Raw genomic sequence first — 26,591 nt, forward strand, 5'->3', positions numbered from 1 at the left:
TTCCTCCTCTCCCCATTTCCTTCTCTCCTCATTTCATCTCTCCCCATTTCCTCCTCCCCATTTCCTTCTCTCCCCATTCCATCTCTCCCCATTCCCTCCTCTCCCCATCCCATCTCTCCACCTGGGTTCTCCCACTCTTCTCCACCCCAAATCCATCCCAAATTCCCTGGAGAAGCCCCAAGGCTGCCCATCTCGGGGTGACAACACTCCCCAACCCCCAGCAGCCGAGCCCGGGGTGGATTTGCTTGCAAACCCGCAGGAATTTGCCCACGCCGAGCTTTCCCTCCAATCCAGGGTTTCACCCAGAGCTCCGGCAGCTCCTGGCAGCAATTCCTGGCTCGTCACCACCTCACACCCTCCCTCCCCGCGCCTGGAATTCTCTCCCAGCTCCTCATGGCACCGAGAAAATGGGCTCAGTGTGGGTTCAGCATCATCCCCGCTCCAGATCCAGCCTGAAAATGTGGATTTCCAGCTCTTTTCCTGCCTCATTCCCCACCTGGAGCACCGGGAGAGGCAGAGTTTGGGGCGCTGGCAGCGCTGGCTCAGCCTTTCCTGATGGATCCGTGCTGCTGGAGCAGTCCCGGGGCTGACCTGCCCTCAAATCCGGGTCTAAATAAAAATCAAACGCTCCCCCTGCTCCTCGGGGGGCCTGCAGCCTTCCCCTCTCCTTCCCTCGGTTAATTAATTTAATGGCTTTATGATTGCGGGGAGATTAGCCGCGAGATATGGAATCTATATATAGAGGTAGAGAGGGGACTATAGATAGCGCAGCGGAGGGAGAGAACAGCCCCCACCCCGCTGGATTTGGGAAATTTGGGATGCTGGAGAGGACGTGGATGGAGAGCCTGGGTGCCTCGGGCTGGTGGCAAAAGCCGGGAGATGAGCGCTGGGATTTAGGGGATCCGGCGGGGAGGTGAGTGAGGTGACGCCGGGGGTGGCAGAGGTTGGGGTTTGGAGGTGGATGGAGCTGAGGATGGCGTGTCGTGCCTCAGGGGACAGGGACAGGGGGGTGACAGCGCCCTGGAGAGCAGGGGTCACCTGGGCGCCAGGTCTGTGTCACCTGCGGTGTCCTGGAGTCATGGGAAAGCTCTGGTTCCACCCGAGCAGGGCTTTGGCACCGCTGTCACCACCCCCGTGTGTCCCCATGGTCACAGCTGTCCCCTCACCTCTCCAGCTCAGGGGCCTGGGGGGACATGGGCAGACTCACCCCATAAAGGAGATTTTGGGGGATTTTTGGGCTCAGCAAGAACCCTGGAGGGGGTGTTGAGTCCCTTTGGAAAACCTCTGGCTCTTCCCTCCTCCCATCCCAGCCCGGTGCCACCATGCGTGGCAGGGCTGTGACAAAGCCTGTCCCCTCCCACCTCGCAGGCAGCCCCGATCCCTCTGTCACCGCTGCTGGCAGCTCCCTTTGTGAAAGGAACAAAGCCAGGGGACGCGAATGTGTCGCGGGATCGGCAGCTGTCACCCGGGGAACATCCGGGAGCAGCCGCTGGTCCCTGCCCGCGGTGACACGGAGGGGCTGAGGGGGACTGAGGCCCCCCAGATGGTGACAGCACTGTGGGGTTTGGGGTTTGATCCCCTTGGAGAACCGTGGCTCATCCCAGGGATGTCCCCAGGGGTGTCCCCAAGGGACGCCTTGACCTTGTGTCACCCACAAGTGGATGCTTACTTGCTTCCTTCCTAGAATTTGCACCCCTGGGATTCAGGGAAATGGGGCTGATGCCGAATTTGGGATGATGTTTCTGCACCGGTGTTGAGTCCCCTTGGAGCATTGTGGCTCATCCCAGGGATGTCCCCAAGGGACACCTTGTCCTGCTGTCACCCACACTCTGGTGGCTCTTCCTTCCTTCTGAGAATTTCCACCCCTGGGGTTCAGGGAAATGGGGCCTGATGCTGAATTTGGGATGATGCTCCTAACATGGTGTTTGATCCCTTTGGATCACCCCAATTCATCCCAGAGACGAGGGGACACAGGCACACCTTGTCCTGCTGTCACACACACGCTGGTGGCTCTTTTCTTCCTTCTTCCCGAGAATTTTCATCCCTTGGATTCAGGGAAATGGGGGCTGATGCTGAATTTGGGATGATGCTCCTAGCATGGTGCTTGATCCCTTTGGATCACCCCGACTCCTCCCAGAGACGAGGGGACACAGGGACACCTTGTCCAGCTGTCACCCACACTCCGGTGGCTCTTTTCCTCTGTCTTCCCTAGAATTTGCACCCCTGGGATTCAGGGAGATTTGGGCTGACACTGGAATTTAGGATGCTGCTGCTGCCCAGGTGTTTGATCCCCTTGGAGTATCGTGGCTCATCCCAGAGATGTCCCCAAGGGACACCTTGTCCTGCTGTCACCCACAAGCTGGTGGCTCTTTTCTTCCTTCTTCCCAAGAATTTGCACCCCTGGGATTCAGGGAAATTGGAATTTGGGATGATGCTCCTGCCCTCGTGTTCAATCCCTTTGGATCACCCCAACTCCTCCCAGGGACAAGGGGACACAGGGACACCTTGTCCTGCTGTCACCCACAAGCTGGTGGCTCTTTTTTCCTTCTTTCCAAGAATTTGCAACCCTGGGATTCAGGGAAATTGGAATTTGTGACGATGCTCCTGCCCAGGTGTTTAATCCCTCTGGATCACAACTCCTCCCAGAGACGAGGGGACACAGGGACATCTTGTCCTGCTGTCACCCACACTCCGGTGGCTCTTTTCCCCTTCCTCGCGGGCATTTCCCTCACCGGGAGGTGCCAGGGCCACCCCGGGGCAGCTCCTTGTCCCTCCCCGCGCCCATCCCCGGCTGGATGCTGCCGGAATCCCCGGAGGCGGCGAGGCGCAGGTTGACTTTGGCAAACGCTGCCGGAGCTGCGGCGCGGAGGATGCGAATTACTCAGGGAAAAACGCGCGGTGACAGCGCGTGCCGGGAGGGGCTGTGACACCCTTGTCACATCCCCCGCTGCGCTGTCCCCACGCCCTGCCGGCACGGAGAGAGAGGTGACAAGGGCGGGGGTCCCCAAACGGGACGCTGGGAGGTGACAAAGTGGGGATGGAGCCATGGAGGGGGCAGGAGAGCCATGGGATGAGAGCTGAGGAGCTGCTGTGCATCTCCAGCCAGGCTGGGGGGACACCCAGTTCGTCCCAGTTCGTCCCAGTTCATCCCAGTTCGTTCCAGTTCGTCCCAGTTCGCCGCAGTTCATCCCGGTTTATCCCAGTTCATCCCGGTTCGTCCCGGTTCATCCCAGTTCATCCCAGTTGGTCCCAGTTCATCCCAGTTCGTCCCGGTTCATCCCAGTTCGTCCCAGTTGGTCCCGGTTCATCCCAGTTCGTCCCAGTTGGTCCCGGTTCATCCCAGTTCGTCCCAGTTGGTCCCAGTTCATCCCAGTTCGTCCCGGTTCAGCGCAGGGTTGCTCTGTGGGACTGAGCGGTGCTGGGAAGGTGGATCCGGCACGGAAATGTTCCCAGCTGGGATTCAATCCACGCTCGGAAAATAAATCACGGCTGGCTTTGAGCCTGAGGCGGGACCGTCCCCAGGGATGTCCCCAAGGGGGTGACATTGGCATCCGGACACCTCAGCTTTCCCTGGGGTGTTACAAACCCCAAAAATCCTCCGTTTCCGGGGAGAAACGCAGGTTTGGAGGCCACGCCCTGCCCCATCGCCAGGCTGACCCATTTCTCAGCACTCCCAAACCCCACAGAATCCCAAAAATCCTTCCCGAATTCCCGGGATCAGGCATGCCAACCCCGAGGAGGAGCCGAGGGGAGAAGCTGTCGGGAGCCAATCCCTCTCGGAGGTGGCATTTCGGCAGATGGAGGAGCCGAGCGGAGCTGGCTGAGGAGGATGTGATGGAAATGTGAATATGGAGAGGAGGATCAGGCTGCCGCCTGGGCGCGGCTGGAATCTCCATGGAGCGACATCCCCCGATTGTTGTCCCCCAGCAGCCCGCTGTGCCCCTTTGGGGTGGCAGGAGAGGATTTTAGGGATGGTTTAGGGGCTTGTGGGGATCGCTTCCCTTGCGGGGAGGTGGATGGGGCTGCAGCGCCCTTTGGAAAGGCTCTTGCTGCCTTTCCTTCTTTCCCCATTTCTTTCTCTCCTCATTTCCTTCTCTCCTCATTTCCTTCTCTCCCCCATTTTCTTCTCCCCATTTCCTTCTCTCCCCATTTCCATCTCTCCTCTTTTCTATCTCTCCCCCATTCCATCTCTCCCCACTTCCTCCTCTCCCCATTTCCTTCTCTCCCCATTTCCATCTCTCCTCTTTTCTATCTCTCCTCGTTTCCATCTCTCCCAATTTCCTCCTCTTCCCATTTCCGTCTCTCTCCATTTCGTTCTCCCCAATTCCTTCTCCTCATTTCCTCCTCTCCCCATTGCCATTTCTCCTCTTTTCCATCTCTCCCCAATTCCATCTCTCTCCATTTCCTTCTCCTCATTTCCTTCTCTCCATTTCCATCTCTCCTCATTTCCAACTCTCCCCATTTCCTCCTCTCCCTATTTCCATCTCCCCCATTCCTCCTCTCCCCATTTCCACTTCTCTCCATTTCCATCTCTCCCCCATTCCACCTCTCCCCACATTTCCATCTCTCCCCATTTCCGTCTCTCCTCTTTTCTATCTCTCCTGATTTCCATGTCTCTCCATTTCCTTCTCCACAATTCCTGCTCCTCATTTTCTCCTCTCCCCATTGCCATCTCTCCTCTTTTCCACCTCTCTCCATTTCCTTCTCTCCCCATTTCCTTCTCATTCCCTCCTCTCCCCATCCCATCTCTCCACCTGGGTTCTCCCACTCTTCTCCACCCCAAATCCATCCCAAACTCCCTGGCGAAGCCCCAAGGATTCCCATCTCGAGGTGCCAACACCTCCCAGCCCCCAGCAGCCGAGCCCGGCCAGGGGACAGACAGTGTGACACACGGGTGACACCAACCCCACGCCAGGAACGTCGCTCTGGGACAGCAGAGCCACTCTGGCAGCTCGGGATTGACTCCTCCAATCCGGATCCTCACCCCCGAGGGTGCGCAATTAATATTTATCAATCAGCGGCTGCTAATTAGGCCTCTCGCTGCTGCTCGTGCTGCGGGCTGGAGCAGCTGAACGCGGATGATGCGCGGAGGAGCCGCGGGCTGCCTCGGGGATGTGCTTCGCCTCCAGATCGAGAGCTGCGCTCGGCTGAAATTTTCCATCGTGGTTTTCCCACCTTCCGCCTCTCCCGCCGCCGCCTCGGGGTGGAGGAAGCGGTTTGGGATTTTTCCCCCGCAGGAAATCCCGGGGATTTGGGATTTTTCCCCCGATTTGGGGTTTTCCCCTCGATTTGGGGTTTTTCCCCTCCAGGAAATCCCGGGGATTTGGGTTTTTCCCCTCGATTTGGGATTTTTCCCCCTCGATTTGGGGTTTTCCCCTCGATTTGGGATTTTCCCCTCAATTTGGGATTTTGCCCCTCCAGGAAATCCCGAGGATTTGGAATTTTCCCATCGATTTGGGATTTTCCCCTCCAGGAAATCCCGAGGATTTGGGATTTGCCCCTCGATTTGGATTTGCCCCTCCATTTGGGATTTTCCCCTCAATTTGGGATTTTTCCCCTCGATTTGGGATTTTCCCCTCCGGGAAATCCCTGGGATTTGGGATTTTCCCCTCGATTTGGGATTTTTCCCTCGATTTGGGATTTGCCCCTGCAGGAAATCCCGGGGATTTGGGATTTTCCCCTGCGGGAAATCCCGAGGATTTGAGATTTTCCCCTCGATTTGGGATTTTCCGCTCAATTTGGGATTTTTCCCCTCCAGGACATCCCGAGAATTTGGGATTTTCCCCTTATTTCCACGGCATGGCGTTTCCAGGGCCAGGGACGAGCCGGGCAGGAGGGAGGATTCCTCCCGGATCCCTCTCCGTGCTGCTTCCCATCTGCTGGAGTATTTCAGCATTTAATTATTTACCGCAGGCTGTGTGGGCAGCTGTACAGAGGCTGTTATTGCTTAATTGAGCTACTTGACTCCAGCGCTGCCAAAATAGGAACGGCAGCGGAAAAAGAAGGATCTCCCCTCTGTCGGGCAGAGCGGGAAGGAGGGATGGCGAAATCCCTTGGGAAAAATCGGGGATTTTGGGGGAAATTTTGGGGTTTTTTGGGGGAAATTTTTGGGTTTTTGGGGGAAATTTGGAGGTTTTTGGGGAAATTTGGGGTTTTGGAAATTTGGGGGGTTTTGGGGGAAATTTGGGGGGTTTTGAGGGAAATTTGGGGGGTTTTGGGGGAAAATTTGGGGTTTTTCTGGGGGAAATTTGAGCTGCCACCTTGCTCCAGACTTCAAATGCAGCCTCAGGGATGCTCCAGCCAGGTGACACGAGGTGACAACGCCCTGCCAAGGAGGTGACAACGTCCTCCTGCTGAGTGTCCCATGCCTGGAGCAGGGAATGTCCCCAGGAATCTCTGCTTCAGGGCGTCACCTCCTGGAAAAAAGGAATTTTTTTCCTTTTCCCATTTGTTCCTTTCCCCATTTCCCGGAGGGAATCCAACCCCAGGTCACCGCTGTGACCTCCCCATCTGTCCCCGGTGTCCCTCAGGACCTCCTGGCCCTCGGGCTGCCGGCGGAGCTGCTCCATCCATCTCCATTTCGGCGGAGCTCCGCGGATGAAAGCTCGGGATAATTGATATGATTCTGGGATCCAGCGGGATGCAGATTGGCACCGAGCGAACATCTGCCTGCTGCTCCTCAGGGGAGCTCGGGAGAGAGATCTTGATCCCATTTTTCCTCTGGAGTGATGACGGGAAGGAGGTGAAGTGAGGAAATGCTGGGAGCGTGTTTTGGGATGTTCACGTGGGATGTGTGGGATTTGGGATGGGATCAGGGGGTTTGTCACATTGTCACACCCGGAGGCGCGGGTGGAGCTCGGGATGGGGTTTGGGATGGCAAAATCCACCACCAGTCCCGTCGGAATTTGGGATTTATTGCCCTCCAGAAGGTGCCAGAGCCTGCAGGGAACACTTTGGGATGTGTAAAGGAGGGATGGGAGCCATAAATCCGCTCCGGGATGCTCCTGGTGCTGGCAAAGTGACAATGCCGCGACCTTTGGCTTCGCTCAGCTCATCCATCACTCGGTCCCTGCTCTGCCGTCTCCTCCTGGCACTCCTGGGATGGTGGAGGTGACAGGGACAGAGGGGACAGTGGGGAGCCTGTCCATCCCCGTCCCTGTCCCCGTCCCTGTCCCCGTCCCTGTCCCCGTCCCTGTCCGAGGTGGCTGCCAGGACAGCACAGGAGGTGACGCTGAGCTGCCACCCCCCTGGGGATTTGGGATGTCACACAGCCCCGTGGTGACCCCAGCTCCACCCCTGCTGTGTGACAATATCCTTTATGGGTCTCTGTCCCCTCAGCGTTTTGGGGTTCAGCCCCGAGGGGGTGAGTCCAGCACAGGGCAGGGACAGGGCCACATAATTAGTCTTGGGAGACTAATGAGACCCTAATGAAGGTAACGAGCAGCTGCGGGACTGGGTGGGTCAGGGTGGATTTGCAGCCCAGTTGTGCGGCCTGAGAGGAGGAGGATGGAGCTGGAAGAGGAGGATGGAGCTGGAGGAGGAGGAGGATGGAGCTGGAGGAGGAGGAGGATGGAGATGGAGGAGGAGGATGGAGCTGGAGAAAGGATGGAGCTGGAGGAGGAGGATGGAGACAGAAGAGGATGGAGCTGCAGGAGGAGGAGGGTGGAGTTGGATGAGGAGGATGGAACTGGAGGACAATGTGAAAGATGGAGCTGGAAGAGGATGCAGCTGCAGGAGGATGGAGCTAGAGGAAGAGGATGGAGCTGCAGGAGGATTGTGCTGCATGATGATGGAACTTGAAGAGGACAGTGGAGCTGGAGGAGGATGGAGCCTGGAAGAGCAGGATGGAGCTGGAGGAGGAGGATGGAGCTGGAGGAGAAGTATGGAGCTGGATGATGGTGGAACTTGAGGAAGAGGAGGATGGAGCTGGAGGAGGATGGAGCTGGAGGAGGATGGAGCTGGAGGATGAGGAGGATGGAGCTGGAGGAAAAGTATGGAGCTGGATGATGGTGGAGCTTGAGGAAGAGGACGATGGAGCTGGAGGATGAGGAGGATGGAGCTGGAGGAGAAGGATGGAGCTGGATGAGGATGGAGCTTGAGGAAGAGGAGGATGGAGCTGCAGGAGGATGGAGCTGGAAGAGGAGGATGGAGCTGGAGGAGGATGGAGCTGGAGGAGGATGGAGCTGGAGGAGGATGGAGCTGGAGGAGGATGGAGCTGGAAGAGGATGGAGCTGGAGGATGAGGAGGATGGAGCTGCAGGAGGATGGAGCTGGAAGAGGATGGAGCTGGAGGATGAGGAGGATGGAGCTGGAGGAGAAGGATGGAGCTGGAAGAGGATGGAGCTTGAGGAAGAGGAGGATGGAGCTGGAGGAGGTTCCTGCCCTGTTCCGAGCAGGTCGAGCACATGGTGGCAAGCTTAGATCAGCTGTGCCTCCACCGTCCCCAAACTGGGCCACCAAACCGAGCCACTGGGCCAGGCCACCACGATCTGGGGGCACAACAGCTGGGGGACTGAGGAGATGGGTGCTGGGGACACCTTGGTGTCACCCCTGGGCGCCCACGGGGCTCCCAGTTCCGCAGCCACTCTCGGGGAGGAACCACAGCCGCGAGCAGAGCAATAAATTAATTAACTCATCAAACAAAGCCGCACAGCAGCCCCAGTGGGATCCCCGCTAATGCCAGCACAGGAATTCATACCCTGCCGGGTTGGGATCTCATTCCCAGCCTTTCATCCCGCTTTTCTCCTCCCCGCCCCGCCGGGTGTCAGCATCCCCCGGGAGCCGCGCTGTCAGCTCGCGTCGCTCTCCGGGAGCATCTCGGCGACATTCCCAGCTTGTCCCCAACATCCCCAACTCCTCCGGGACAGCGGCGGGCGAGGATCGAACGGAATGAGTGTGAAGATCGCGGAGATTCCCGGCTGGGGGAAGGGAGGGAAGGGGTTGGCGCGGTGTGGTTTTTGGGAAATTGTTGATAATCGCGGCTGCTCGAGGAGCTGGTGGGATGCCCGGGTTTGTGCGGCGAGAGGAGGAATCCCGAGTCCCGCAGTTTGGGTGGAGCGCGGAGGGTTTTGCCGGGATGGGGAATGGGAATGGCGCTGCTGGAGGAGGTTTTGGGGTGAAGTTAAAGTGTTTTTTCCCATCTCCAGAGCCATCCTCAATCCTGGCTCGTGTCCCCATCCATCCCCAGGAAATCAAATTAAATCAAATCAAATCATCAAATCAGATCCACCTCTGGAAAAGCGGATTTCCCAGGAATTCCCTCTCACCCACCATTCCCCCAGGGATTCCCCGGTGTCGCTGTCGCCCCAGCGCGATGTCACTTGTCCCTCCCGGAGCTTTGCCTCCAGCCAGGATGGGATCCTGGAGATTTCACGGATTCCTGGAGCTTTCCCTCCAGCTGGAGGACATGCCCAATTTACCGGGATGTTGCAGGCCTAATCAGTGGGGCGTTGGGAATTTAGGAATTAGAAGAGGAAAAATAAAAAATAAACTGGGCTGGGTGTGAAGGGAAGGGGAGGTGGGTGGGGTTTGGGTCAGTTTTAGAGGGGGAAATATTCCTGTGGGAAGAGAAGAGGGAAAAAGGAAGGGAAGGATGGGGAAAGGCAGTGAAAGGGCAAAAAAAGAAGGGAAAAGGGGAAAAAGGAAGGGAAAAGGGAAAAAGGAAGGGAAGGGAAGGAGAATAAAGGAAGGGAAGGAAAAGGAAGGGGAAAAAAGGAAGGGAAGGGAAGGGGAAAAAAGGGATAAAAAGGAAAGGAAGGGAAGGAAAAAGGAAGGGAAAAAAGGAAAGGAAGTGAATAAAAAGGAAAGGGAAAAAGGCAGGGAAGGGGAAAAAAGAAAGGAAAAAAAGGAAAGAAAAGGGATAAAAAGGAAGGGAAGGCGGGGAAAAGGAAAGGGAAAAAATGAAGCGAAGAGGGGAAAAAGGAATTGAAGGCAAGGGAAGGGTGGAGCAGCTCCAGAGGTGTTTTTGGCGCCGGGAGCGCAGCTGGAATTTCCCAGCCCGAGGAGTTCTCCATCCCCGAAGCCTCCCCGGGAGAATCCAGCCCGGCGGCAAGGGACAGGGAATTTGTCCCGCTGCCAGCTCGTGCTCGTCGCCGCCGCGCGCCAGCTTGTGCCGCTAATTGTCTGTTAATTGGAACGGAGCTGGAGTCAGCGGTGGTTTAATTAGCGCTCTGCCTCAGCCGGGGAGCGACTCACCGGAGCTTCTGGGGATGGAATTCCTCCGGGGATGGAAATTCCGAGGATTTTATAGGGAAAAGCGTTGGGATGGCGTTGGAATGAGCAAGGGAAGAGGAGAGTTTTCTGTTGGATTTTTGGAGGGGTTTAGACCTTGCGGGGTGTTGTGGGATGGTGATCCCATTCCCAAAATTTTGGGAACAGGGAGGAAGGCCGAGGGGATGGCTCTGCTCTGCTCAGCTGGGAATTTATTGGGATTTTTTTCTTGGAATTTGAACCCATCCCGGCGGTTTTTTGTCCATTTTCCTCTTCTCCAAAATGCCGTGTTTTTATAAATCAGCCTCCCGTTCCTCTTCTCCCTCCCTTCCCGCCGCCTCCGGGCCGTGCCGGGCTATTCCTGACTCACGGCGTGTGGGATCGATGGCTCTGCTGAGCCTCGGGAAAGCCAAAAAATCCTCCCAAACCGCGGCGGGGCAATCCCGGCTGGCAGCGATTTCCCTGGAATGATTCAACCCTGGCCTTGTTCCTCCTGCGAGGCGGGATTGGGGACATCTGGCGGTGTCACGACAGCCCCGAATCCCTCCAAATCCCACTTTCATCCTTTTTTTCTCCAGAGTTTTCACCCCAAATATTGGGAATGGAGAGATTGAGTCTCTTCATCCGACATTTTCCCACCCCAAATATTGGGAATGGCAATGCTGATCCTCTTTTTCTGAAGTTTTTCAACCCCAAATATCGGGAATGGAGAGGTTCATCCTCTTCACCCAAAGTTTTTCCCCCCGAAACAGTGGGAAATGGAGAGACTGATCCATCTATTCTGAAGTTTTTCCAGGCTAAACGGCTCCTTTCCCCAAAATCCCACTTTTATCCTTTCTCCTCCACAATTTTCACCCCAAACACTGGGAATGAAGAGGCTGATCCACTTCATCTAAAGTTTTTCCAGGTTAAATGGTTCCTTTCCTGAAAATCCCACTTTCATCCTTTCTCCTCCACAGTTTTCACCCCAAATATTGGGAATGGAGAGATTGATTCTCTTTATCCGAAGTTTTTCTGCCCCAAATGTCAGGAATGGAGAGGCTGATCCTCTTCATCCAAAGTTCTTCCAGCCTAAATGGCTCCTTTCCTCCAAATCCCACTTCCATCCTTTCTCCTCCACAATTTCCACCCCAAATATTTGGAATGGAGAGATTGATTCTCTTCATCTGACATTTTTCCACCCCAAATATCAGGAATGGAGAGGTTCATCCTCTTCACCCGAAGTTTTTCCACCCGAAACAGTGGGAATGGAGACACTGATCCACCTTATCCGAAATTTCCCAGCCTAAATGGTTCCTTTCCCCAAAATCCCACTTTCACCCTTTCTCCTCCATAATTTCCACCCCAAATACTGGGAATGGAGATGCTGATCCACCTCATCCAAAGTTTTTTCAGGCTAAATGGTTACTTTCCTGAAAATCCCACTTCCATCCTTTCTTCTCCACAGTTTCCATCCCAAATTTTGGGAATGGAGACCCTGATCCTCTTCATCCAAAGTTTTTCCACCCCAAACAATGGGAATGAAGAATCTGATCCACTTCATCCGAGGATTTTCCAGGCTAAATGCCTCCTTTCCTGAAAATCTTACTTCCATCCTTTCTCCTCCACCATTTCCACCCCAAATTTTGGGAATGGAGATGCTGATCCACTTCATCCAAACCTTTTCCACCCCAAATATCAGGAATGGAGATGCTGATGGACTTCATCCAGAGTTCTTCCAGCCTAAATGGCTCCTTTCCCCAAAATCCCACTTCCATCCTTTCTCCTCCACAATTTCCACCCCAAATTTTGGGAATGGAGACGCTGATCCACTTCATCCAAAGCTTTTCCACCCCAAATATTGGGAATGGAGACGCTGATCCTCTTCACCCAAACCTTTTCCACCCCAAATCCTTTGCCCTGGCAGCGATTTTTTGGGGTGTGGTGTTACTCTCAGGCTGCTCTGAACCCCCTCCTCTCACCCAGCATCTCCCAACACCCCAAAACCAGATTTGGAATTCTAGGATGGACAAATCCCCGCGGGAAGATCTCCCCAGCAGCCCCAAAAGCAGTTGTCAGGCTGCTGGGCTCTCTCCCATATTTTCCCACCGATAAAAGTCGCTCCTCAATTACCTCATTTTTTATCTTTACTGCCTCGGCCGCCGCGGGAGATATCGGATCCATATCGGGGCGAGAGAGGAGGAGAAAAAATCTCCTAAAAGAGGAGAGGAGATCAGTCAAGGCGCCGGGAGGAAGGAGGGGATTTGATGGAACACTCGCGGGTGACCCAGGCGGGATTTGTGGACCTGAAAATGGGTCCAAGGCGGAGAGGGGAGTTGGGGTTTTTGGAGAGTTTGGGATTGGTGTCATGGAGAGTGGGGACACCCTTGGGGACACCCTTGGGGACACCCTTGGGGACACCTTTGGGGACATCCCGGGAATCCTCACAGCCTCGGGGTTTGCGGTTTGGGATTTTGTTCCAGTTTTATCCTGATTTTATCTAGATTTCATCCCAATTTTTTCCCAGTTTTATCCCTATTTTATCGCAGTTTTATCCCTATTTTATCCCAGTTTTATCCTGATTTTATCCCAATTTTATTCCAATTTTATCCCAATTCTAATCCAAATTTTATCCCGATTTTGTCCCAGTTTTATCCAGATTTTATCCCAATTTTATCCAGATTTTACCCCGATTTTATCCCAATTTTATCCTGATTCTATCCCAATTTTATCCCAATTCTATCTATTTTATCCCAATTTTATCCCAATTTTACCCAATTCTATCTATTTTATCCCAATTTTATCCCAATTTAATCCTAATTTTACCCCAATTTTATCCCAATTTTATCCCTATTTTATCCAGATTTTATCCCAACTTTATCCCACTTTCTCCCAGGGATATTTTACTCTCCCCATCCATCCCCGGCGCTGATCCAGCTGTTCACCATCCCGCCGGGCTTATGATTTGTATTAAAAATAAAAAAAAACTCAATAGGAAAAAACCAGCGGGGATGGCAGTGCCATCCATCACCGGCCCGAGCTGTCACTGCCACTGCCACTGCCACTGTCACCCGAGGATTATCCCCGAAAAGGAAGGGGGGTTGGTGTCCCACCCTCTGGTCACTCTGGCCAGCTGTCCCCCTGGCCGGTGGTGGCAGCAGGGCTGGGGTTGGTGTCCCACCCTCTGGTCACCCCGGCCAGCTGTCCCCCTGGCCGGTGGTGGCAGCAGGGCTGGGGTTGGTGTCCCACCCTCTGGTCACTCTGGCCAGCTGTCCCCCTGGCCGGTGGTGGCAGCAGGGCTGGCGTGAGGTGACAGGGATTTGGGGGAGGTGAGGAGGGAAGGTGGGGTTGGGAGGGGTGGGAGGGTTTGGGGTTGGTGGGATGGTGGGATGGGTATTGATCCCCGCTGGGATGGGTATTGATCGATATTGATGGGTATTGATAGGTACTGATGGATGTCAATGGATGCCAATGGATGTTGATGGATATTGGATATTGATGGATCCTGATGGGTATTGATGGGTATTGGTGGGTATTGATGGATATTGGTGGGTATTGATGGGTATTGGTGGGTATTGATGGATATTGGTGGGTATTGGTGGGTATTGGTGGGTATTGGTGGGTATTGATGGGTATTGGTGGGTATTGATGGGTATTGATGGATGTCGATGGATATTGATGAATGGCCATGGATATTGATGGGTGTTGATGGATATTGATGGATGGTGATGGATATTGGTGGATATTGATGGATGTGGATGAGTATTTGTGGGTATTGAGGAGTATTGATGGGTATTGATGGATGGCGATGGATATTAATAGGTATTAATGGGTATCAATGGATATTAATGGATATTAATTGATGTTGATGGATGGCAATGGATATTAATGAGTATTGATGGATATTAATTTATGCCAATGGATATCAATGGATATTGATGGATGTTGATGGATATTGGATATTGATGGATATTGGTGGGTATTGAGGAGTATTGATGGGTATTGATGGATGTTAATGGATATTGATGGATGCCAGTGGATATTGGTGGATGTTGGTGGATGTTGATGGATACTGGATATTGATGGATATTGATGGCTATTGGTGGGTATTGGTGGGTATTGATGGGTATTGATGGATATTGGTGGGTATTGGTGGGTATTTAGGGGTATTGATAGGTATTGATGGATGTCAATGGATGCCAATGGATATTGATGGATGTTGGTGGATGTTGATGGATATCGGATATTGATGGATATTGATGGGTATTGGTGGGTATTGAGAGGTATTGATGGGTATTGATGGATGGGAATGGATGTTAATGGATATTGATGGATGGCAATGGATACTGAAGGGTATTAATGGGTATTGATGGATGCTGATGGATGTTGGTGGATATTGATGGGTATTGGTGGATACTGAGGAGTATTGATGGGTATTGAGGAGTATTAATGGATATTGGTGGATGTCAATGGAAATCGATGGATATCAATGGATATTATGGATGTCAATGGATACTGACAGATATTGATGGATATTGATCAATATTGTTGGATATTGATGGATATTGATCGATGTCAATGGACACTGATGAACGGAGCCCACCGGCCACTGGGGACAGCCCCAGGTGACCCCAAACCCAGCCTGGCTACCGAGGCTATGGGGCTGCTGGCCCCACTCCTGGTTGCCCAGGGAGGAGGAGGAGGAGGAGGGAACATTTCCCTCAATTATCCATCAGGAAACAGGCCTTGCAACACCTCGGGGACCTGGTGACACCAACAGCCATGTCCCCCAGAGCTCGGTGGCTCTGACTCTGTTTTTGGGGCACTTTGGGGCTCTTTGCTCGCCCCTCATTAGGGCAAATAGGTCAAAACCCCTCAGGAACCGCGCCGGCATTGTCCCCAAACCGCGCCGGCACCTCTGCTTCATCCCAAATCCCAAATGCCAGCGCGGAGAGGCTGGAATGTGTGTTCCCGGCGGGGAAGGAGCCACCCCCGCGGCGCTCCGGGGGAGGGGACTGTCACTTCACAGCGCTTAACGAGCTCTGCCACCGTTATGGAAATCCTCCCTCACCCCGAGCAATCCGACAATCCTTCTTTTTGTCCTTTTTTTTCCCTTTTAATCTCGCCACCGATCGTTCTTTTATTTTATTTTTTTTTTTTTTCTTCTTTTCTCCTCTCCGCTGCCTTTCATTTAGCGGCAAAGCGGGGAGGGAGATCGCCCAGGCTGCCGGATTCCAGCACATTCCACCTGAGACCCTTTTTTTCCCTCTCTCCTGACCCTTTAAATCCCTCCTCGAACCCCCTCAGCATCGGGAAAGGCTGGGGAAGCTTCCGGACCCTCAATATCCGGGCGAAAATCCTGGAATTCTGGAGAAAATCCAGGATTTCCCATCCCTGGAAACACCCAAGGCCCGGTTGGAGCAATCTAGGATAGGAAAAGCGGAACTAACCGGATTTTAATCTCCTCCCAACCCCAAAACCACCCGCCGGGAGCCCCAAAATCCCATCCTATTGATCCGATCAATCCCCTGGAGAAACCACTCGGCTTTGCTCACATCCTCCTCCTGGAAGCACTTCTCAGCTCCTTCTCCCGGTGATTATTCCCGGGATGAGCAGGCGGCTCGAAGACCTGCGAGGAAATGTGGAAACGTGTTCAGTCACAGAATTAATTCCTCGATTTTTTTTTTTTTTTATTTCTCTCTCTCTCCTCCCTCCTTCGAACGAAAGTTGGCTAATGGCTCGTTGCGAGGAAAAAAAAAAATAATAATTGCCGCTGATTTCTCCAAATTGCGGAAAATGTATTAATGACACTTTTTTTTTTTTTTTTCTCTCTCTCTCTCTCAAGACAGAAATAACGCAATTTGCATTTAAATGCGGCTCAGGCTTTGCGAAATTCCTCTCGGCGTTTTCTTGCAGGAAAAAATAAAAGGGGATTTCTCGGCGCCTTGGTGGGGACAAGAGGTGGCTTGTGACATTGTCACCTCCGGTGCCACCTGGAGTCGGAATTCCGGCGGGAATTCAGCCAGGAATCTCCCAACCCAACCGGGAGATTTGCTGCCGGGAGGGGAAGAGGAGCTGCTGCTCCTCATTAAGGATTTGCCCCTCGATGTTTTAATTGTCGCCTCATTAGGGCAGAACCATCAGGGAACGGGAAAAACAGGGATTTATGGAGTGGGATACCAATCCCGAGGGATGGGGAGCTCCGGGAATTGCTGAGGGTTTGGGAGTTGAGGGATTTGGGGTCATCAGATCCCCTTTCCGGCCTTAAATCCCATTGAAATCCCAGGTGGAGGATTTTTGGGATCAACCCCATCCCGGTACCTCCATCCTCTCCTCCATCGCGCCTGCGGCGGTTTAATCCCACATCAGCCATAAAACCGCTCGGTTTTAGGGGATCAGGACGGGCTCAGGAGTGTGGAAATTGGACTTTTCCCTGGATTTGGCAGGGCTGAGGAGCTGAAGAGAGAAATCCCCGCCGGTGCTTTCAGCGGGAGGTGGCGAGGAGCTGAGGAATGGTGATGAATGTTTGCTCTGGTTTTCCTCTTCCTTTTCCCCCGGCTGAGCGGGGAAACTGAGGCAGCGGGGCGGATTTGGGATTTCGGGGAGGATTTTCCAGGGATTTAGGATCTCCCTGACTCGTGGGATTCCTCCTCTTGTTTTGGGATCAAGGCCTTTATCAGGAGAAGGGAAAATCTGCTTTATCCACGGGAAAAAATAACTGTTCCTCCCACCTGTGGGGTCAATTTTTGTGTCCTTTCCGAGCCTTGATTTCCCAGGAATTAAGGAAATCCGGGAAGGAGAAATTCCAGGCAGGCTGGGAAGGAATTTTTCTTATTTTATTGCTTTTTTCCCTTCTATCCAGGCAGCTTCCCAGCTATTTTGGGGTTCTGCTCCACCCCAAAAGCAGCATTTTTTGGGGATTTCAGGATGCTGGGAAATGCTGGGAATTCCTCCTGCTTCCCAACACTGCAGAGTTACCCTCCCAGGGGGATTTAATTCACACTTTAATTGTGTTTTATGCGCGGCTCTCCCTGCTCCTCCCCGGGGCTCCATAAAAAGCAAACTGCTGCCCTAAAAGCTCAAAGGAGGAGGAAAATTCTCCCTGGTTTGTTCCCTGCTCTGCTTGCCCTCTCCCTCCTGGCTCCTTCCGACTGCTTTTCCTCCTCTCCCTCCTCCTTTCGAGCTACGGAGGGGCAAAAAATTCCATTTTTTGAGCTACGGAGGGGCAAAAAATTCCCTTTTGGAGCTACGGAGGGGCAAAAAAATTCCCTCTTAGAGCTACATAGGGGCAAAAAATTCCCCTTTGCAGCTACGGAGGGGCAAAAAATTCCCTTTTGGAGTTATGGAGTGACAAAAAAAATCCCTTTGGAAGCTACAGAGGGGCAAAAATTTCCCATTTGGAGCTACGGAGGGGCGAAAAATTCCCTTTTGGGAGCTACAGAGGGGCAAAAAAAATCCCCTTTTGGAGCTACGGAGGGGCAAAAAAATTCCCTCTTAGAGCTACATAGGGGCAAAAAATTCCCCTTTGGAGCTACATAGGGGCAAAAAATTCCCTTTTGGAGCTATGGAGGGGCAAAAAATTCCATTTTGGAGCTACGGAGGGGCAAAAAATTCCATTTTGGAGTTACATAGGGGCAAAAAATCCCCTTTTGGAGCTACGGAGGTGGAAAAAATCCCCTTTAGGGAGCATTCCTGAGGTTCCCAATGCCATCCCGTGCCACATCCTGGGGTCAGGACTCATGCCGGGTGTCCCCATTTTTGGGACATGAGGCACAGGATGTCCCCAATCCAGACTGGGTTTCCATGGAATGCTCGAAATTCCCTGGAGAGAGGATCAGGATGCAATTCCAGGGTGGTTTTTTCGGAACCCCCGAACCTCTCCAGGCCTCTCTCTCTCTCTCCTCCTGAATTTCTCCCTCTCCTCTCTCCCCTTCGTGTTTTCCTTGCAAACAGCTCGCTTTTGAAATTCAAATGTTGCCGTAGCCCTTTCCTCACCCTCGGCAGGAATATCTCCCTTTTCATCTGGAAATAATTAACAAATGAACAAAACTCCTGCGCGAAATTAAAATTCATGCCCAGAGGTGACCTTTGAAGCCCGGCGCTGCTGCTGGCTCGGCTCGGGTTTTTATATTTCCCTTCTCCTTTTTTTTTTCTTTTTTATTTCTCACGCTCTCCCGCGGCTCCAGAGGGTTCATTTCCCACCTCCTTTCCCCTTTCTCTTTTTTTTAAAAAAAATCGGGATAAATCGCATTCCTCCAGGGATGTTCTTGCCTCCCACTGTTGTCACCTCTCCCGTCCTGGATGTCCCCAAAATCTGCGCCTGGAGAGGGAGCTCAGGCGGGTTTGGGATGGGATTTCTCCCTGTGGGATTTCTCTGGGATCAAGAAGGTCGTGAAATCCCCTCCAGCCAGCTCTGTCTGCCCACTCGGCAGCCGGACAGGGCTCGGGTCAGCTGCCACGGGAGGATAATTGTTTGTGATTAATTAGGGAGATTCACAGCCAGAGCTCTGCCCTGGGGAAGGAAATTCCCGTGGGGATGGAGAAATCTCATCCCTGCTCGTTTGGGACTCAAGGATTTGGAAAAATCTCATCCCTGCTCGTTTGGGACTCAAGGATTTGGAGAAATCTCATCCCTGCTCGTTTGGCACTCAAGGATTTGCTTTGGGATTCGCTTTGGGATCCTCTTGCCTGGTGGGATGGACTTTTCCCGTATTTCCCCATGGAGAATCTAACCCCAAAGTGGTTTTCTCCTAGGAGAGGGAGGAAATTTGGAGCCAGGAATGGTTCCTGGGGTGATGGGGGAATCCTGGTCCACTTTGGGCTGGTCTGGCTTGGAATTCCAGCTGGGATGGATGGATGGATCAGGGATGGATGGATGGATCAGGGATAGATGGATGGATTGATTGATCCATGGATGGATTGATGGATCCATGGAGATAGTGATGGATCCATGGATGTAGGGATGGATGGATTGATGGATCCATGGATGGATGGATGGATTGATGGATCCATGGATGGATTGATGGATCCATGGATGTAGGGATGGATGGATCCATGGATGGATGGATGGACTGATGGATCCATGGATCCATGGATGGATGGATTGATGGATGGATTGATGGATCCATGGATGATCTGGGACATCCCACTGCCAAGGGTGATGTCTGAGGAGCAGCCAGGGCAGGAATGATCAGGACATGACGAAGAGGAGGAAAAAGCCTTTCCCATCATGGAACAACCCCGCTGGCTTTGCCCAGGTGGATCCCAGCACGGGTGACATTCCAGGGCTGCTCCCTGAGGATGCTCCTTTGGGGCTGGGCGAGGAGTTTGTGGGTTCTGTCGCCTCCTGTCCTTCATCCCCGGCTCTGGGGAGCTGGGAAGGGGCAGGGAGGGAAGGAAGGAACAGGGAGGGAAGGAAGGAAGGAAGGAAGGAAGGAAGGAAGGAAGGAAGGAAGGAAGGAAGGAAGGAAGGAAGGAAGGAAGGAAGGAAGGAAGGAAGGAGCAGGGAGGGAGGGAAGGATCAAGAAAGGAAGGATCAAGGAGGGAAGGAGCAGGGAGAGAAGGAGGGAAGGAAGGAGGAGGGAGGGATGGAAGGAGCAGGGAGGGATGGAAGGATCAAGGAAGGAAGAGCAGCCCCCCGGCCCCCCCGCGGAGGCCCAGCCGGCTCTGTAATTAAGCCAAGTGGGAAAGGTTGCCATGGCACCAACAGCAAAGGAACGAAGCCGCACCTTTCTGGCTGCTCGGAGCCTCCGGGCGTTCCCAGCCGCTCTGCCCGGGGCGCTGCGGGGCCGTGGGACACCGGGGACATCCCGCCAGCCCCCGGCCCGCTGGGGAGGCAGAGGGATGGGGATGGGACAGCTGAGCCCCGGGGCTGTGCCTTGTCGCATCCACAGGGATCTGAGGTTGTCCCAGCGGGATCCATCCTGATTTTCCCGCTGCACCGCGTGGCTGTGTCCCTGTCCCCGCCCGCCGGGTTCAGGTGGCTGTTGGGGGGTCCTCAGCTGGACCCCAGCCTGGGGGGACTTCCCTGCACCCCAAAACCTGCCGCCCCACATCCCAACACCCCCGGGCCGGCCCTGGCGGAGGTGGCTCCATCACATCCCGTTGTCCTGGCAACGGGCGAGGATGCGGCTGAGCCAGCCCCGGCCTGTCCCCTCCGCCTCCGGCGGGGCTGTCCCCACCCCGGAGTGTCCCCTTCGAGCCTGGAGCTTTCCCGATGCTTCTCCCGGGATGTGGCGCCTGTCCCCTCCTCACCCCCCCACCGCGCACCGGACAGGCTGGTGGCATTTTGTCCCTTTGTCCCGCCAGGCTGAGCAGCAAAACAGGGACACAGAGGGATGTGACAAACAGGACAGCTCTCAGCCATTCCCGTGCCATTCCCGGATTTATTTTCTCTCCCTCTGCCCCACATTCCCAGCCGCTCCTTGCCCTTTCTCTGGCCTTGCGCTCCTGTTGTGTTTCTGCCGCGACGAAAATAGCCGCGGAGGTGCTAAAATAGAATTAAGGATATGTAAATGCTGTTTGTGCTCGCCCTGTTGCCTCCTTCCTTTCGGCAGGAATGATGATTTTTTTCCTGCCAACCCCAGCCCGGGGAGGCGGTTTGGGATCAGGGAATGCTGGGACTTGGAGCTTTGCCTCGGGGTGAGGATGGATTTGTGAACTCCCCTTGGCACCCGTGACCCTTCGCCCAGCGGCGCCTCCAAATCCTGGGGTTTTCCACCCGAAATTGGCGTCACGAGCTCCCTTTGCTCACCCCGGGGGGACACAAGGCGTCCCACGTTTTGCACTCAGCATCTCCCCGGCAGGAATTTTGGGATTTTTTGGCAGGGGGACCAGGCTGTGCCCCGAGGTTGGATTCTGGCTGAGGCAGAGGCTTCGCGGCTCTCTCTCTCCCTCCTCACGCGGCGAGGCAGGGCTAGCTCGGGAGCTCTGCCATGAATCTCTGCTGCGCCCAGGGGAAGGAATTAACCACTTTGAGAAGCTGGCAGAGATCCCTCTGGGAGCCCCGCGGCGGCTCCTTCAAACCCAGCCTTCCTCCTTCCCTCCCATCGCAACTCGCAACACGCGCTCTGCCTCTGCCAGCGCCATCCCAGCTCCTCTCCAGTGCCACATCTCCGGGGGAGTTATCCCATCTGGGACACCTGGGGGACCCCAAAATCCCTGCCGGCGCCAATTGTCCCCCTTCCCGCTGCGCGGTTTGTCCCCTGGGTGCAGTTTGTCCCCCCGGTGCAGTTTGTCCCCACGGTGTGGTTTGTCCCCACGGTGCGGTTTGTCCCCCCGGTGCGGTTTGTCCCCCCTTGTGCGGTTTGTCCCCTTGGTGCGGTTTGTCCCCCCGGTGCGGCTTGTCCCCACGGTGCGGTTTGTCCCCTGGGTGCAGTTTGTCCCCACGGTTTGCCCCCAGGGTGCAGTTTGTCCCCACGGTGCAGTTTGTCCCCCCAGTGCGGTTTGTCCCCACGGTGCAGTTTGTCCCCGTGGTGCGGTTTGTCCCCACGGTGCAGTTTGTCCCCCCAGTGCGGTTTGTCTCCCCGTTGCAGTTTGCCCTCATGGTGCAGTTTGTCCCCTTGGTGCGGTTTGTCCCGACGGTGTGGTTTGTCCCCCCGGTGCGGTTTGTCCCGACGGTGTGGTTTGTCCCCCCGGTGCGGTTTGTCCCCACGGTGCGGTTTGTCCCTACGGTATGGTTTGTCCCCCCTTGTGCAGTTTGTCCCCACGGTGCAGTTTGTCCACTTGGTGCGGTTTGTCCCCGCCGTGGGGTTTGTCCCCACGGTGCAGTTTGTCCCCGTGGTGCGGTTTGTCCCCGTGGTGCGGTTTGTCCCCACGGTGCAGTTTGTCCCCACGGTGCAGTTTGTCCCCCCAGTGCGGTTTGTCCCCGTGGTGCAGTTTGTCCCCGTGGTGCGGTTTGTCCCCACGGTGCAGTTTGTCCCCACGGTGCAGTTTGTCCCCCCAGTGCGGTTTGTCCCCACGGTGCGGTTTGTCCCCACGGTGCAGTTTGTCCCCACGGTGCAGTTTGTCCCCCCAGTGCGGTTTGTCCCCACGGTGCAGTTTGTCCCCGTGGTGCAGTTTGTCCCCCCAATGCGGTTTGTCCCCGCGGGTCGTGCTGGGGAGGCTGGCAGGGCTCGGGGCCGTGGGTGTGAGCTCTGCCAGCCGGCGCAGATGCTGGGTTTGCTCACACGGCAGCTCGGCTCCTCTCCCTCTCCAGATTTTTGCCCTGGAAAAGTAGGGCGCAGCCACAGGCTGCCCACGTTCTCCTCGTCCCCATCACTCCCTGGCATCTGCCGCTCCTCGTGCTGGGGACGGGGATGGGATTAGGGCGGTTGGATTTGGGATCAAACCCTTCGTGCTCTGCCTGCGCGGCACCCCCTGGCAGTGCCACCACCCTGAGTCCCCTCCCAGCTTGGGAAATGCCCCGCTGGGACCTCCGTGTCGCCTGTCCCTGCCTCGGGGCGGGGTGGAGCGGCAGGATGAGGTCCCAGCGCGGCCACGCAGCCACCCACGGGCTCCGCACCAGGAGGTGCAGGGAGGCAGCGCAATCTGCATGTAAATGGGGATATTTAAAGCCGGAGCCGGGTGGGAAGCGAAGGAATCAATTTCCCAAGTGGGAGGGCGGGGTGTTATTTTTATATCTCACTGGATCCGCAGCTTAAATCTGGCCCTGGGAGATGGAAGGGGAACGGGGCGGGTGGGAAAGGCAAATCGCGTCCCTCTAAGCGTTTTGGCTCTGCAATCCCCTGATCCAGGAGTGCTGCCATCGCTGCCACCCCCGCAGAGCTGTGTCCCTCCTCTGCCTGGGCCTCGATAAAGCGACAGGAGGGGACAGGGACCTCTTCCTGCCCCTTCCCGTCGGGTCTGCGCCCTCGGCTGTGCTCCTTCCCTCCTCTCGGAGCATCTCCAGCTCCTTCTGGGCACGGCCGGGCTCCGTGGGCGTCCTCACGGAGCTGCGGCTGCTCCTCCAGCAGCGCCGGCGGGCTCGGAGGTGGGCCGGGGCTCCCTTTGTGCTCGCCGTTAATTAAGAGGATCATTCAGAGCCACTCGTAGCGTAGCGTGTTGTCTTCTAACCGTCGCCGTTCTGTCCCCGCGCCAGCTCCCATTAGCAACAAAACCCACTTATCTTGTTCTTCCCCTATCTCTTCCCCTTTGTATTTTTATCCTCCCCTCTCCCCGCGAGTCTCTCTCTCTCTCCTCTTTTTTTTTTCCCTCCCAGCCCCGGCACCGCAGTAATAATTCCACCAGTCGTCATCTCGGTTGACAAAACACCGTCGATGTGACAGCTCGGAGCTATGAAATCTGCGTTCCCGCTCGATAATTAATTTACTAATTGCGCGCGCCGCTCCGCCGCGCGGCTCCCCCCGGGCCAGCTGTGCAGCCAGCGGTGCCACCCTGACCCCGCGGTGTCACCTCCCCGAGCCACGGATGGGGTTGTCCCCGCCGGGATGGTGGGGTTGTCCTGGGAATTGGGATTTGGGATGGATTTGGGATGGATTTGGGATGGATTTGGGATGGATTTGGGATGGATTTGGGATGGAGGGAAGGGGATGGGATGCAGGGAGGAGGGCTGAGTGCCCCCAGTGCCCCCCGGCTTTCTGCCCTGGTGAGCTGCCAGCGCTGCCAGCCACGCTTGGGTGGCTTAACATGTCACCTCCATCCTGTGTCTCGCTGGAGAGGAGGTTTCAAAACTCGTTTGGAAGGAAAAAAAGCCCTTTTTCCTGCCGCTGTCCCGGTGGATAAATGAGGTTTTCCCCGGGAAAAGGAATGGGATTTGCAGCTGGCTTCACATGGGGTGAGGGGCTGGAGGTGACCCCAAAACCCCTCCGAGCTTCCCTCACATCCCATATCTCCTGTAGGTTGGGAATGATGAGAATGGAGATTATTTTCCTCCTTCCCACCCTTTTCCAAACCAATCCAGACCCTTCCTGTCCCTCCAGCCCAGCTCCGGGCAGGGCAAGGCAGAGCTTTGGGTTCGCACAGGGATTGCTGTGGAAGAAATATTTGGATTTTCCCCAATTGCGGGAGGCAAAATGAGCAAAGTCTGTCGAGCCGCTGGAGCCGAGTGACATCTCTCACTCCGACATCGCCACTCGTTGCCTTCCTGAGGGGAAATGTTGCGTTTTGCTTTGTTTTGCTGGTTTTTCTTGCTTTTTTTTTTTTCCCCACTTCGCTGTCTCAAACCCCAGACGGTGCTTTGTCATCGGCAGGAAAACTTCTCCGTGTCTCCAGTGGGAGAGATGGGGAAAGGCCTGCGGTGCTTTTGGGGTTCAATCGCTCTGTCAGGGGTTAAACCCCCCTATTTGGGGTGAATTTGGGATTAAAATTTGGATTAAATCCCTGGATTGGCTCCGGGATTGGGATCCTGTGGGTGTTATCCCGTTCCCACTGCGGTGACCCCATGGAATGGGGTTGTGGGGATTTGGGATTTTAACACACGGAGGAGGGAGTTGGAAGGAATTGGGAATTCCTGGGAATGTTCCATGATCCCTGTGAGTTTTCCCAATTCTCCCTGGGAGCTCCTGCAGCACCATGGGCTTTGGATGTTTTTTGGATCTCCTGGATGTTTTTTGGGGAATTTTGCTCCGGGTTGTACAAAACACTTCCAAACCATATTTGGGGTTATCCACTCCTCTTTAGGGCCGCGTGAGGAGAAGAGGAAAACCACGGAAAACCCAACCCATGGAAAATCCGCCTCGGGTTGCCTTCAAAAATGGGGAAAACTAGTTTTTTTCCCATCCAGGGAGGTGACAAGTGACCGCAAGGAGAGGGAAACTGAGGCACAGCCAGGCGAGCTGGATGTCCTGGTCACCATGCAGGGGACCGGCTGGACCAAGTGTCACCATCACGGCCACTCGCTGGGGGGTTAAGCGCCCTGCTCGCGCTGCCGGCGACATTCCGGGGCTGCCACCTCGTCGCCGGGTGAATAACAACCGCGTCGCCTCCGCCGCCGCGGGGCTGCCGGCGCGGTAATTGCTTTTTGGGAGACGCAATTACCGGGCAATGTTGTGGAACGTGTCGCGCCTGCGGACCGCCGAGCTGTCCCGCCGGGCTCGGGCCGAGCGGTGGTGGCAGCTGGTGACATCCCCGAGGGGACAGAGGGCATGGCGGAGCGGTGGGTGCTGCTCCTTGGCACCGAGCTGGGCTGGCTCTGTCGCGCATTGTCACCTCCGAGGCTTAATTCGGCTTTTCTTCCCCTCTCCCTGCAGCCAGAACCCCAAAATCTGCGTGTTTGAAATCATCGTTCTGCTTTTTTTGGGGGGATTTGGGGAGGGGGTGACATCGCCCTGTGTCCTCGTGTGGTTCCAAAACGTCCCTCAAGGAGCCTTGCCTACCGTGCCCTGCTCTCCCATCCCAAATCCCAAATCCCAAATCCCATATCCCAAACCCCAAACCCCAAATCCCAAACCCCAAACCCCAAACCCCAAATCCCAAATCTCAAATCCCAAATCTCAAACCCCAAATCCCAAATCCCGTATCCCAAATCTCAAACCCCAAACCCCCAGTCCCAAATCCCAAATCTCAAATCTCAAATCCGAAACCCCAAATCCCAAATTTGGGCAGGGGGTGACACCACCCAGTGTCCTCCTTTGTCGCAGGGTCTCTTCCTGTGCTTGTCACCCTCACCCAGCACCCTGGAAAACCCTGATTTTGGGATTTGGGATGGCAGAGAAAGGCAGGTCATGGTAGGCAAGACTCCCAGAACACGGGACGATGCCTCTCCCTACAGCCAGAACCCCAAAATTCTGCTTTTCCCCTTTTTTTGGGAAGGAATTGGGCAGAGGGGTGACACCACCCCACATCCCCCCGTGCCTCGGGGTCTCTCCCTGTCCTGACCCCCTCACCAGGAGCCTGGGAAAGGCTGATTTGTAATTTGGGAGGGCAGGGCAGGCGAGGGCAGCCGAGGCTGTTTGCCTCGGTGACTGATGGCTCCGAAGCGCCGAGCTGTGCCTCTCAGCAGCTTTTGAAGCTCCGGGAAATTTGTCTTTTTGACTCGGCAAGGTGCTCAGGCGGGGAGGGAAATGCATTCCGAGTTGAAAGGCTCGGGGAGCAGAGGGGAAGCGCTCTGTGATTCCTGCCAGCCGGAGCCAGCCGGGGAATGAAATCCGCTGTGTTCCCACATTCCTGCCCTCCCCGCGGCCATGGGTTTGTCCTTCCCCGCCTCCTGGAGCTCCAGAAGGAGCAGAATTCCATCCCAAGCACCCTTTGGGATCCAGCCTGGCCTGGAGGGGTGAAGGGAATGCAAAGCCGTTTCCATCCTGAATATCCTGAGGCTCCCCAGCCTCCTTCAGAGGTGGAAAAGAAACTCATCCCGAGTTCCCAAATCCGCTCCTGGCCTCCCCAAGGTGGGATTTGTCCCCCCTGAGAAGTGGGAAGGGAGGTGAGAGGGGATGGGAGACGCTGAGGTTGAGCATCCTGAGCATC

General features: G+C 55.1%; 1 protein-coding gene across 1 annotated transcript in view; it reads left to right on the forward strand.

The window, feature by feature from the left end:
* The first annotated feature begins 834 nt into the window (after positions 1-834).
* Positions 835-26,591, forward strand: part of ADGRB2 (adhesion G protein-coupled receptor B2) — a 64,422-nt gene continuing 38,665 nt past the window's right edge. Inside the window, exon 1 of the mRNA XM_085080939.1 lies at positions 835-913. The gene's annotated coding sequence lies outside the window, so the exon portion shown is untranslated. The remainder of the gene's footprint in view (positions 914-26,591) is intronic.

This window comes from Lichenostomus cassidix, chromosome 23 (assembly GCF_008360975.1).
Source record: "Lichenostomus cassidix isolate B80296 chromosome 23, HeHo_3.0, whole genome shotgun sequence".
NCBI lineage: Eukaryota > Metazoa > Chordata > Aves > Passeriformes > Meliphagidae > Lichenostomus > Lichenostomus cassidix.